Source organism: Varanus komodoensis, unplaced genomic scaffold (genome assembly GCF_004798865.1).
Source record: "Varanus komodoensis strain SLA01 unplaced genomic scaffold, ASM479886v1 scaffold39, whole genome shotgun sequence".
In the NCBI taxonomy this organism is placed as follows: Eukaryota; Metazoa; Chordata; class Lepidosauria; order Squamata; family Varanidae; genus Varanus; species Varanus komodoensis.
The window spans coordinates 2,273,820-2,287,124 of NW_025335922.1; positions in this window are offsets into that span (position 1 = coordinate 2,273,820).

The window sequence follows — 13,305 nt, forward strand, 5'->3', positions numbered from 1 at the left end:
TGCCTCTCGAAAACATATCCGTTCATTCAGCTTTTCCCTGGCCTGTAATTATGACACTGCTGAGTTTTACTGATTATTCTGTCATGTGTTTAAAGTATTTACAGTTCCACACTGATTTTGTATGGCTTTGTCAAATGCTTCATGTCTGTTTTTATGTACATGGCTTGTAAACCCTGGGATGTCAAGCACTAGAGAAGTAGTTTAAATAATAAATAAATGCATTTGCTTCCAGCTTCTGCTGAGTGCTGCAGCTGAGCCTGGAGTTTGGGGCTCTACAGCCCACGAGACCCAAATGACCAAGTGGAAAGTGACAGACAATGGGCCAATGGCAGACAGGCATCGTGTGACCATTTGGGCCAACATTTTGAAACTAACTGGTCACTGAGGCGGCTTTATTATATTTCACCAAAAAAGGCAATGTAGTGTGGGAGGAAGGTATGTAGTTACGGATGCTCAACTTATCATTTTTACTTTGCAAATACATTTTCTTTTTCTATCACAAAATGGTGCGTATTTAAGAGACTGGCATGAGAACCACAGACACAAACTGTATGTTATCCCTGAAGTCATGTTGCTGATACAATATTTTCTGCACAAAGTTGTTAAGCAGCTATTAATCTGCTTATCTACTTGCAGTTTCATTGCAGAATTGAAATCCGAGCATTTCCTTTCCTGCTTTTCTTCCACATAACCTCTAGATGGGACTGTGCTATATCTGCATAGCATAAACACACAAGAGGGAATCACATTTTCTTTCACTGGATTAAATACCACCTTTCCTTGCTCTCAAAGATTTGCCAGTTGTGTTGGCAATACTGGAGAGTCACAACACGGTTTAAAGAAACCATTGTCTGGGGCATCCTGGGAGTTGCAGGCCTTTTTCTGTCTAAACAGACATAGGGCTGCATCCTTAAAGAACAGAACTATTTTTCAGAATCTTGGAAGTAGTTTTCTTCTTTCTTTTTAATTCAATTTTTGATGCTTTACAATACAATTTTACATACTTCCTAATGTCCATTCTAACCATTCAACCTGTACCAGTTATTATTCTTTGTGAATTTGGGGACACGGTTCTCCATGGAAGCCAGTGCGATGTAGTGGCTAGAGAGTGTGGGAATGGGGCTCAGGAGATCTGATTCTAGTCCTCATTCAGCCATGAAATTCCGTGGGTGACTTTGAGCCAATCACTCACACTGAACCTTACCTACCTTACAGGGTTCTTGTTTGAGGATGACATGGAATAGAGCATCGTGTAAGCTGCCTTGGGTTCCTTGTAAGAGAAAGAAAGGCAGGATTATAAATGCAATGTAACAACAATGGTCACAGCGTGATCAGCTGTATGATTTATCTCTTTCTAATCAGCACTTGCTCTCTCCCAGCCTTCTCCCCCGCAATGAGTTTCCATATGCATTCTGCACAGAGCATTCTCTTTGCAGGGTACACGGCCTGGGAGGAAAGGATTCATTCTCAACAATCACTGCAGCCAAATCTGGCAGGTCAACAATACAAAGCAGGGTGCCAACAATTTAGGTCAGATGACTGCTGATTGTAGCTTTAAGGGACATCATACTTGTGTGGCCTGAGCCCTAAAAAAACAAGCATGTTCTCCCTCAGATTTTCCCCACACCCAAAATCACATTCATGTACTGCAGTCACAGATTCCAACATGTGACAACAAGCCAGTCTGTCCTTACCCGGAAGCAACTTGAAGCCACGGCTTCAAGCGGCAGGATCATAGAAGGGTTTGTCCTTTTCTTGCCTCCTACCCCTTTCAAAGGGTCATTTTAAAAAATCCAGATCAGAGGGCAAGAAAAGGAGTGAGGATGCTTTCAGTTTCAGCTTCAAAAATATAAGGCCGGGACTGACAACAGCCCCAAACATTCTTCATAGATTTTTAAAAAATATTATTCCTTGCTTATTTTTGGACACTAGAAAGCAAGCGTGTTCAGTTTGCCACAAAATTACAACACTGACTGCCACGTAGCTATTCATTCCTTCACTTCTGTTTGTTTGCTGAGCCTTGCACCAGCCCTTACAAAAATGCTCAGAAAGCAAGTAGCCGAGGATAAGCCACAGAGTGGAAAACATGTTGAAGTCAGAAGCACTGTTCCCTTCTGTCAAATGGGGAAAATAGCAGCCTCCCCCCCCCCACCGCCACAAGCATCTCAAGCTAAGCAAGAGGGAAACAAACGTGGTAAAATATTTTGCATATGAAAAGGAAGGAATTCTAACTGCCTCTACTATGCCATGGTTGCTCTATGGGCTTGCAACTTCAAGACAGCATTTGTTCCCTTTATGAGAATGCTCAAACCCTTTGTCCAGGACTTTAGTTTACTATCAAGATACTGGAATGTCCCTGGGGCACTACAGAAAATGGTGCCACAGCGTACCTGTACTGAAATCATAAAAGGAGAAAAAATCTAAGTTAAAATACTGAATGATCAAGAATCCTTGGAGCCTGAACTTCTGCAGTCACTCCCATCCCACTGCGGTGTTGACTCAGGCGCTGCCTTTAGTTGGGCTAAATAAGTAGATGGTCATGTGTAGTCCCAGAGCAGCAGCCATGATCTACAAAAAACAAGAGCTAATTTCAGAAATCAGAGATTGTGCCGGATCAAATGAGCACAAGCTCTCTATGCTGAAGAAGAGGTTGACTCTTGTTTTTAAATGTCGGGTGATTCCAGAAGGATGATTGCTAATGCTACCAGTGAGAAGTTCCTTGGAACGAGGCAGTCTTTTCTTCCTTAGTAGATTTTCTGCTGTAAGGAAAAAGATAAAAGATGTAGTAGGAAAACACAGTAGAGATACAAGTGGAAGATGAACTCTTCTGGGCACAAACAGACTGGAAATTCAATGACTGAGGCAGGGTGTTCATGCCATAAAAGCCTGTGATGCCATCCCTTTCAATCAACAGGTTCAAGGCAGTGTATGAAGTTGTCCCTCCCACATGTTATTCTAACAACCACCCTGCAAAGTAGGTTAAGCTAAGAGAGAATAACTGGCCTAAGGACAGCCAGTGAACCTTGTGGAATTTTGACTTGAATTTTTTCTCCCATCCTCCAGGCCTACACTGTGGTCCCTATGCCACTCCATCTCTCATGCAGGAGACCTGGGTTCAAATCCCAGTGCAGCTCACTGAGCAATTTTGGGTCAGTCACAATCTCTAAGGCTAATCTGCCTGTCAGGGTTGTTGTGAGGATAAAAATGGGGGGAAGGATGGATGCCACCATGAGGGCCAAGAAGGAAAAATGGGATATAGATGTAATATGATCTTGAGGAGGAGGAGGCTGACCACAATGACAATGACAATGACAGGGGCCTAGATTGGGAGTTCAGTCTCACAAGGAAAAAAGCACAAATCTGCATATTTTAATGTACATTATTATTATGACATTGAATGTATATCCTGTCTTTTTCCTCATGCAAAAAACAGGGTAGCATACTACCACTTCACTCCATATTATTACTGCCACCTCCACCACAACAACTTTTTCAGATGACTTATTCTGAGAACAACTGGCCCAAAATCACCTAAAGAGCATCACAGCCGAGAGGGACTAGCAGCTGATTCTCCCCGGTTCCCCAGTCCAACACTCTAACCACGCCAGCTCGCAGTCTCTCTGTGTGTGTGTGTGTGTGTGTGTGTGTGTGTGTGTGTGTGTGTGTGTCTTTAAAGCATTCTGTCTCCTAAGACACCCCATTTGTAAAAACGGAAGTATGAACAAGGGAAAATAGGACATTTAACTGCAGAACAAAAAGTTCAGGCAGAAAGATTCAAGGTGGCAGCAGGAGATGAAGCCCCAAATGCCAGCTAATCCAGGGGAGGGCAGATGCAACAGTGGTCATTGAGGCCGCTGACCCTTTCCTTCAGCAAATTCCCAAGGACAGCAGGCTGGTGGGGCAGAAGGCCTGCCAGAGAGTCAGGGCTCCAGATGACAGACTTTGGGCTCCAAACCTACCAGCCAATTGCCCAACAATGCCTCTAAAGCAGGGGAAGAGGAGAAATCCTTTCAACCCAAGCCACAGATCTCTGTACAGACATCACAAGAATCACCAGGCACCTGCTTCCACCAGATGGCCCTGGCTGGTGTTTGATTGAATGATGTGAGGGGCATCAGGTAAGAGGGGAGTTCCCCAACCTATTTGGGCCTGTGGGCACATTTAGATTGTGAGACCGTGTTGTATACTCTCTCACAAAATGACCATCGCAGGGGTTTCCGTTCATCAAAATGGCTACCATGGTGGACATGGCCAGTTACAAAGCATCTGTTTCCCAGAAGGATAACTGGTACCACCAAAAGAAAGTAATATGCTCAAGGGACAAAAAAACCTGGCGGGCTGCAAGGGAAGTGGTCATGGGCACTTTGCTACACATGGACTCCACATGGAGGTCTCTGGAGGCAGAGTCAGGGCGGATTTTGATCAAAGCTTTTAGAAGGATCCCGGGCCCCGGTTGTCTGGGTGCCTTCAGCAAAGGGCCATGGGTTAAAGGGTTCAAAACTTGCAGTCACCTCCCTAGGCAGGTCCTTAGTGACATTAGTGAGAAACTGGCAGAGATGAGGCATGTGAGCAGCTATAAATAAAATCCAGGAATGAGCTCTCCAGGGGCCTGTCAATCAGAGCAATTCAGCTCCTGTTAATTTTGTCAAGAGGCTGGCCCGATCTCCATCTCCCCCACCCCTGCCCCTCTCAGCCTGCACTCTGCTCCATTCCTTAGGAAGCAGTGCCCTCGAGTGGAAGCATCCCAGCATTGCACCGTACGCCTGTCCATCTCATCCCCTCTTGCACGCGCAGACACAGGAAAATAGAGGACAATCTGTGATCTTCAAACTCTCCACTCCTGCCAGCCGCCTTTATTCCAATGGGGCTTATGCCAGAGTAGCGCAGTGTGGCTGAGGCTGATAATTTATTATCTGTGCTCTGGCAACAACATCACAGCACAGTGTGTTCTAGTCGCACACTCATGATATCCTTTGAAATAAAAGCTTCATAATGAGAGGTTTTAAGGGAGCACTTCCAGGCAGCACTGGTAACAGAAGGACATTACCCTGAGAACAATCCATTGGGCAAGTGTGGCACACCTGCCCTGCTAGGTGGATAGAGCTTAAGCTTTCAGGACATTGCTTGTTTTTCCCTAGAACCCTGAAGCCCAGCAATGAGAACCAGCTGCTAAGTAAGTCAGTGTGGCTTTCATAGAATCAGAGAATAGTAGAGTTGGAAAGGGTCAGAAGGCCATCAGGTCCAACCCCCTGCTCAGTGCAGGCCACTAAGTTAAACCATCCCTCTCAGATGGCTGTCCAGCTGCATCCTGAATGCCTCCAGTGCGGGAGAGCCCACAGCCTCCCTAGGGCATTGGTCCGTTGTCATACTGCTCTAACAGGAAATATTTCCTGATATCTAGCCATAAACTGGTTCTCTGTAACTTGAGCCCCTTATTCCATGTCCTGCACTCTAGAATCATTGAGAAGAGATCCTGGCCTTCCCGTTTGTGACACCCTTTCAAGTACTCGTAGAGTGCCATCATACCTCCCCTCAGTCTTCTCTTCTCAAGACTAAACATGCTCAGTTTTTTAAAAATTCTCCTCATAGGGTTTTGTTTTCCAGTTCCTGGTTCATCCTGGCTGCCCTCCTCTGAACCCTTCCCAGCTTGTCTGTATCTTTCTTACCCTGTGGTGCCCAGAACTGGACACAGTACTCCAGATGAGGCCTGATTGGTACTCAGTAAAGGGGAACTAGTACTTTATATGATTTGAAAGTGATGTTTTGATTAATGCAGCCTAAAATAGTATTTGCCCTGTTTTGCAGCCACATCACCGTGTTGACTCCTATTCAAATTGTAATTTAGAAACGTAGAGACAGAGCGAGTCAGAAGGGGCCTCCCAGGCCATCTAGTCTGACCTCCGGCACCAGCCGGCTCCGCTCACGACATGCCCACCATTTACAACTATTCCAAGATCCTTCTCACTTGTATTATTAAGCCAAGTACTCCCCATATTGTAATGATGCATTTGATTTCTTTTCCCTAGGTTCAGAACTTGGCATTTGTTCCTATTGAATTTCATTCTGTTGTTTTCAGCCCAGCATTCCAACCCATCAAGATCAATTCAAATCTTCCGTTTTCCAGAGTATTAGCTATCCCACCTAGTTTTGTGTCTTCTGCAAATCTGATCATCGTTCCCTGCACTTCCTCAGCGAAGTCATTAATGAAAAATTGTAGAGCACTGTACCCAGAACTGAATCCCACGGTACCCCACTTGTTACCTCTCCCCATGTTGAAAGGTGCCATTGATGAGCATTCTTTGAGTCCAATTCTGTAGCCAGCTGTGGCTCCACCTGATCATTGCTCCATCTAGCTCACTTTTAGCTAGTTTGCTAATTAGGATAGCATGGGCATTTTGTCAAATGGTTTGCTGAAGTTAAAATATATTATATCCACAGCATTCCCACCATTCACCAGGGTTACTCAGTAAAAAAATGAAATCTGTTGCGATTTGTTCTTGATAAATCCTTGTTGGCTTTTAGTAATCACTGCATTGTTTCCAAGATGTTTCCAAACTGAATTGTTTGTTATCTACTCCAGATTTTTTCCAGGGACTGATGTCAGATTGAGTGGTCTGTCATTCCCAGGCTCTTTTTTTTTTCCTTTCTTGAGTATGGGGACAACATTAGTCCTTCTCCATCTGGTACTTCCCCTGTCCATGAGTTCCCAGAGATAATACACAGTAGTTCTAAGAGTTCTTCCACCAGCTTCCTTATGATTCTGTAGATTATATTGTGACTCCCAATCATATTGTGAACCTATATTACAAGAATACCTTTATTGACCACATGTGAGTTCCAATATCCATAAATGAATCTCAACATCTATATTAATGTAATTACCTTTGTTAGAATGTAATGTTATGTAATGATTTGTTAGAATCACACCAAGCATCATACTCCCCAAAATGTTCACACTTTCAAATCTCCAGGTCAATACATCGGTCTGTTAATAGCATAGTACCTGATGAAGAGAGCTGGAGATCTCAAAAGCTTGTGTACTTTTCTCCATCCTTCCATTGTCCTAATTAGGGCATTATACTAATATGGAAGATGCCAAATCATAGTTTGAGAATGCAGATACAGACTGCATGTCTCTAAACATGTGCTTAGCTCAAGAATTTATTTTCTGTGCTGGAACTGCTGCTTGCATGTAGATCTGCCTCTGCTCTCCTTGCAACTTTCTTGCTTTCATCAGACTAATTTGGTGCGGTGGGGGGGGGGGGGTTGTTGTCACTAGGACTAGGAGTCAGAAACCTTTTCTGATCTACTGCAAATCACTTGGAGATCTGCCCAGAGATCCTGATCTACTTTCCACCTACCTCTCCTTTAGGGAATCTTGGTATAGTGAAAGAACAAGAGAGAAAGCACAGCTACTCAGCTTTTCTGCAGAAATTTAAAACTTGCAAAAATATGTGCAGTGGCAAGTCAAATCTGGGACAAAGGGGTTTAGAAGACATTCCTTGGTTGTGTGAGCAGAATACATAGCAGACTGATTATGACTGCAAGACTGTGCACACATTTCAAGAAGAGGCTGATCAAAGCACCATACACCATGGAACTAATCATAATATGAAGACACTTATAAAATTGAAGATCATAAGAAACTGCTATATGTTGGCATAACTATTGATCTGTCTAGGTCAGTATGGTTGAAACTGGCCAGCAATGGCTCTCTGGGGTTTCAGGCTTGGATTACACTCTATTTTGAATCTTTCTTCCCCATCTCTTTATAATAAGGGGTGTTCTCCATAAGGCTTTTAATCCACCACTAAACCAAGGGTTTGCTTCCAGATTCTTTGCAGGATTAAGACTGGGTCCTTTACACAACTCTTTTCCCATGTTTTTCTTTTGCTACCTTTTCTTTATGTTCCATCACACAATCACTAGTGGGCACTGTGGTATAGCAGAACTGTGTAAACGCATAAGGATTTCATACCACCATTCACAGATAGCACCAGACCTAACTCAGTCTTTAAAAAGAGACAGAAATGGTTGCAAAGACCAGGAAAGGCTTGGATGAAGGAGGTATTTATATAAACCACCCCCAAACTGTGAGTAAAGAATCAGAAGCATACAATACATGCATCATGTGTAAATGCCCCAAATGTGTGTGGGTGGGTTGGTCAACTACTCAGACTTGAAATGCAGAACTGCATTCTCTCATTCCAGGACTTTCACTTTCAAGGAGGATCTCATATTGCTGCATGTTTAAAATCTTTCCTTTCACTTCTTGAAAACTGATTGTAAGGGTTGAGTTGGAACTGTGTATCAAGTTTTGCTCTAATACCTCCAGGTTCAACTAAAGCATGGTGTTACAAACAAATACATGTGATGCCAAGCAACGTAGTTAAAGAAAAGGCTCATCGCTCAGCTACTAACCCTAAGCTTTCTGTATACGGCCCCCATTTTGCACATTAATTCACAGTTCTTTGCTTGTTGCACATTCCACAGCATCGCTGCCCAGGGAATGCTGGGATTGGAGAACATTTTTTCTGTGCAGTCATAGGATCGCACTTTTAATCATTCTTTTTTGCACTCCCTCGGTGCTTCCAACTCGTTTAAACCAAATCTCATGTCACACTGTGTGGGTTTGTAAAGTCTCCCATTTGTCTGGACCCAAATATGTTTTCTACAATTTTCTCTTGCATTACAATCTCCCCAGCCCCACAAGTACATCAAACCAGTAGTTGCTGCAATATCTCATAGAACAAATCCAGATATTATGCACGTCATATTAAAAGCCATCCACTTCTACTAGTTTAGAACTGTGAAGGGTCCCTGTGAGTTACATACTTCATGGGGAGGCAGGGATGGCTGAAGTGCCTTCTTGGAAAGGAGTTAGGTTAGGTGTAAACTGAACTCTTATCAGTATGGCTATCAAAATGCTTGCTGAAGCATCCTCTGAGAGAAAAATGGCAAAATTTCTCCTTTATCACTCTGTTGTTATTGGTTGTTTATGTTATTGCATTTCTGTCCTGCCTTTTTGCATTTTGTGATGATCTCAAAGGAGCTTATATAGTCCTCCATTTCTCTATTTTATCCTCACAACAACCTTGTGAGGGAGGTTAGGCTGAGCATTGGCAACCAGCTGAAAGTCACCCAGTAAGCTTTATGGCCAAGTGCAGATTCGAACTCAGATCTTGTAATTCCCAGTTTGACATTGCAACCACTATGCTACACTGGCAGTGGCTGCTGCTGGGTGCTTTAATGTTGATTTTGTGTGTATGCCTAGAGATGGACAAATCACAGGTTTATGGGATCTACTTTATTTTTCACTAGAACCCTGAGATCCACCAAGCAGAGTTTTAAGCAAAAGATCTGTGCACTGGGAAATGAAAAATTCTGAGCTCAGGATTCTGTTCTGAGGAGCAAAACAGAAAGTTTCTCATGAACCTTCCAAACAAAAATCCACTCCTGGCTACTTCAAGTTTTCTGCATTTAGGGCAGGGAGTGAACGAAGAGTCATTTGGCTGCTGCTGTCATTAAATAATCAGAAGTCAAAACTTCTTGCCAATCTATTAAACATTAACTACCAGTAGAACCAGATCTACCTCTTGCCCACTTGTTTTAATGATGGCACAAGGATACACATTCAGATAACTGGCCCATAATTCCCAGAGTCCCTCTTTTTCCCTACTTTTTAAGACAGGCACTGTGGAATATTTGAAACACATTAGGGAGGTGAGGATGAATACTGACACTAGAGAGGGAATAGATGCAATGTGGCAGCTGTTTAATTAGGTGAGAATCACAGTTGCATAGAAAGCAGGCGACATGTTTTTACAGCTAGAACAGGAGGGGTGGGCTGAATTCCAGCTCTGACATGGACTAATGGGTGATCACAGCCAGAATGGTTCATGCCCTAGCCCAGGTACAGGCAACCTGGTAGCCTCTCCATGTTTTGGACTTCAGGTCCCATCAGCCCCAGTCAGCAGGGGAAATCATCAGGAATTATGAGAGCTGTGGTCCAGAACATCTGGCGGGCACAAGGCTGCTTAGCCCTGCTATAGCCTCATGCAGAGAGTGGGGAAACGTCAGGCGTGCAGCATCTATTTTGTGTGCTGCGTTCTTTACTGAAGGCAAAGCAGTAGACAGAAGTGGGTCCTCTGGAGAAGGTTCAGATTGAAGTTTTCTTCTGGCCTAAGAAGGCCGGAACCAAAGAGGGGCTTTTCTGCCCATGAACTCCCAGTACTGCCATTTGCACGACAAAGATCTTCTTAATGTTGTTTTGTTTCTTGTTCTCTTCTGGCTACGCCACAACTTGGCTAACCCTGGCTAGTTTTGTAGTGGCAGCCTATCATTTCTTCTACAAACAGACGATATGGGTGGAAAAGTGGGACATGCTTACCGAAACCAGTAAGACAGAGTAGGTAGTTACAGGGGCAGCGAGTTGCCTTCTCCATCGCCCCAGGATCACTGTGTGTGACCGATCCGCATTCACACGTAACAGGAGGCCACCAGTGAGGTCGCAGCTGCTCTGTCCACGCCCTACCCCATAAAATGCCTCCTAATGGCCTATAAGGAAAGGTTATTGCAGTGATCCTGGATCCTGGGGCCCAATTCCCATGCTCAGAAGTAATCCCTACTGCCTTCAGCAACCAAGGCTTGCTCACAGGAACTGTGGAAATCATTAGCAATCCACAGATCAAGTCTTGGAAGTAACATTGCAAAATGCAGTTTACTGCAACTCAGTGCTTTCCAGATTTGTTGCTCTACGACTCCTATTTTCCCCAGCCAGCAGGCTGTGATGCCCCCCTGGCTGGGGATGATGGGGGCAGTAGTCCAGCACACCTAGAGGACCCCAGGTTGAGGAACAATGACCTACAGGTTTTATCTTCTGCCATGTTGAGGGACAGAGCTCTTCAGTTTACAAGACGAGCACCAGCTCTGTTCACATGCTACCCTTTGCCTAACCGCAGATTTACCTTGGTCTGTGGTGCAGAGATAAGAAAATAGTTTTAGAATAGCCACTCTCATTATGGGCTTCTGTTGAAAATCATTCTTAATTTTGTCCTGGAGCTGAAATGAGGGCTGTTCATCAAAATCAGGTAGAAAACCCAGGTAGTTATTGTACCTGCAATTGGGCACCAACCACCCAGACAAATGGTAGCCATAAAGGCAAGAGTGCATGCTCTCAGGGTTTAATTAAACATTTAAAAAGCAATAGTTTTGCAGCGTAAATCACCGTGCAAATCAGTCTATCATCCTCATACTGCTGAGTGAATGGACTAGATTACAGCCCACAATCTAGTCCATTATTTCTATTGCTTGTTAGAGTGGGGCTGGATGGGGCATGAAACCAAAAAACCCCCATACGAACTCTATCTCAGGCTGCAAAACTACACCCTCAAAAACCCTCCCCCAGCCATGAAAGCACTATGTGAAGAAGGCCTTCCTTTTATCAGGCCTGAATTTTCCAGGTGAGAATTTACCTTGCATTTTATGATCGGATATGAAAGGCTGTCTTCTTGCTTCTTCCTGCATTAACAACATGTATATGTGCAACCTTCTCTCTGCTGCAGGGGGCGGAGCAAGGTGGAGGAATGGCCAGTGCAGTGCTGAAGGCAAATTTCAAGTGGGAGCCCACTCCGTTGCCCCCCTCCCCTTCTTCCCCCATCCCGTTCCCTCTCCAGGTGGATGCTGAGGGAGAGGAAGGCCGCTCTTGTTGAGGGGCTCATCCTGCACATCTGAAATTAGGCTGAGGGAGCCAACTTGCCACTGAAGACAGGTGCAAGGCTGCTTCTCCAGCAAACCCCCTGCATGTTTACTCAAAAGTAGGTCCCACTGAGTTCACCTTGCAATCTCCTAAGAAAGTTATGTACATCTGTGATAAAGTTTGTGAACCACACCAACTTTTTCAGGATTGCAAAGACCTCCAAAAGGAGCTCCACAAACTTACCTGAATAAAATAGCCAGTGATCAATACTTAAGGAACCCCACTGGTAAACCACCCTAGAATCAAACTTTGATGAAGGCTTATGTAAGAATATTTTAAATAATAAATAAAAAGAAGACTGATAAAATATGCTCTCCCACCCCCTCAGCCATTTGCTTGCACTCATTCCCCCCACCACACAAATAAATCTGGATCAGATATACATTTGTGAAGTCTCAAAGAGAAGTGTCTAATGAAAAGAGGTCTCAGTTAAAGTGGAGAAATTAGGCTGAAGTTTTCCATGTACATAAGATGATCAGTGTAGCTTTGATAATCAGAGTGGTAGTACCTCACTAAGTTTTAATGCTTTTATTATTTCTGAATTAATGAGATACAATGATTTCATCAAGCTTGAAATGAAATAATCATAATCAAAACAGCTATAAACAGATTCAATATTAAGCGTTTGACTAAAATATCTTTGATCAGCTTTGATCCAACCTTCCCCACCATGTGACTAGAACACCCAGACAGCATGACTTTTGGCTCTGCTAGCTGGGGATGATGGGGTTATAGTTCCATACATATTCAGGGCACCAGGGTGGGTCAGCCAAATACTAACATCTTTAATTAGAACAAAGCTCAGAGTGAAAACCTGTATAATTCAACTTAGACATAAACTTTACTGTTATGACAAACCTGAAGCTGCCATATTTTGGACACATCATGAGGAGGCAATCATGCTAAGGAAAGCCAAAGGCAGAAGAACGGGAACACCAAATAAGAGATGGAGTGACCTCATAAAGGAAGCCACCTCCTTAAGCAGGGGTGACAAGAATAGGACATTTCGGAGGGCTTTCATGTATAGGGTTGCCATAAGTTGGAGACAACTTGACGACGACAACCGAGCTTGGGGTTCTAATCTCCCATCGCATACAGCATTCATAGATATGGTAATTTCAATTGTGAAATAATCATATTATCTTATGTTAATGAACTGCTTTGATTTCTTAAATGCTGTTTCTAGAAAGATGAAAACCCTAGAGCAGGGCTCCTCAACACAATGCTCCTGTAGGCTTTCAATGGTACCTGGGTACTTTCTACCCCTGATCCTTTCAAAATAATTTTTTAATTTAGGGAAAACTTGGAAAATGTTCAGCCAGCAGGTTCTTGCTCTTGCCTCTGATCAGCTGCTAGAAGGGAAAGAGGAGAAAGGAGGAGGGGCCTCCTGAGCCCATGTAACCGCTGCCCCTTTCCCCTTCGCTTCACACGTTCTTGCTCTCCAAGTCTCTTCTCCCACCTCTTTACCTCTCTGTTTCTCTACTTAACTATATATCCCCCTTTCCATTTTTAGCCTTCCCTTTCCCTTCCCAGCCCCTTCTCTCATT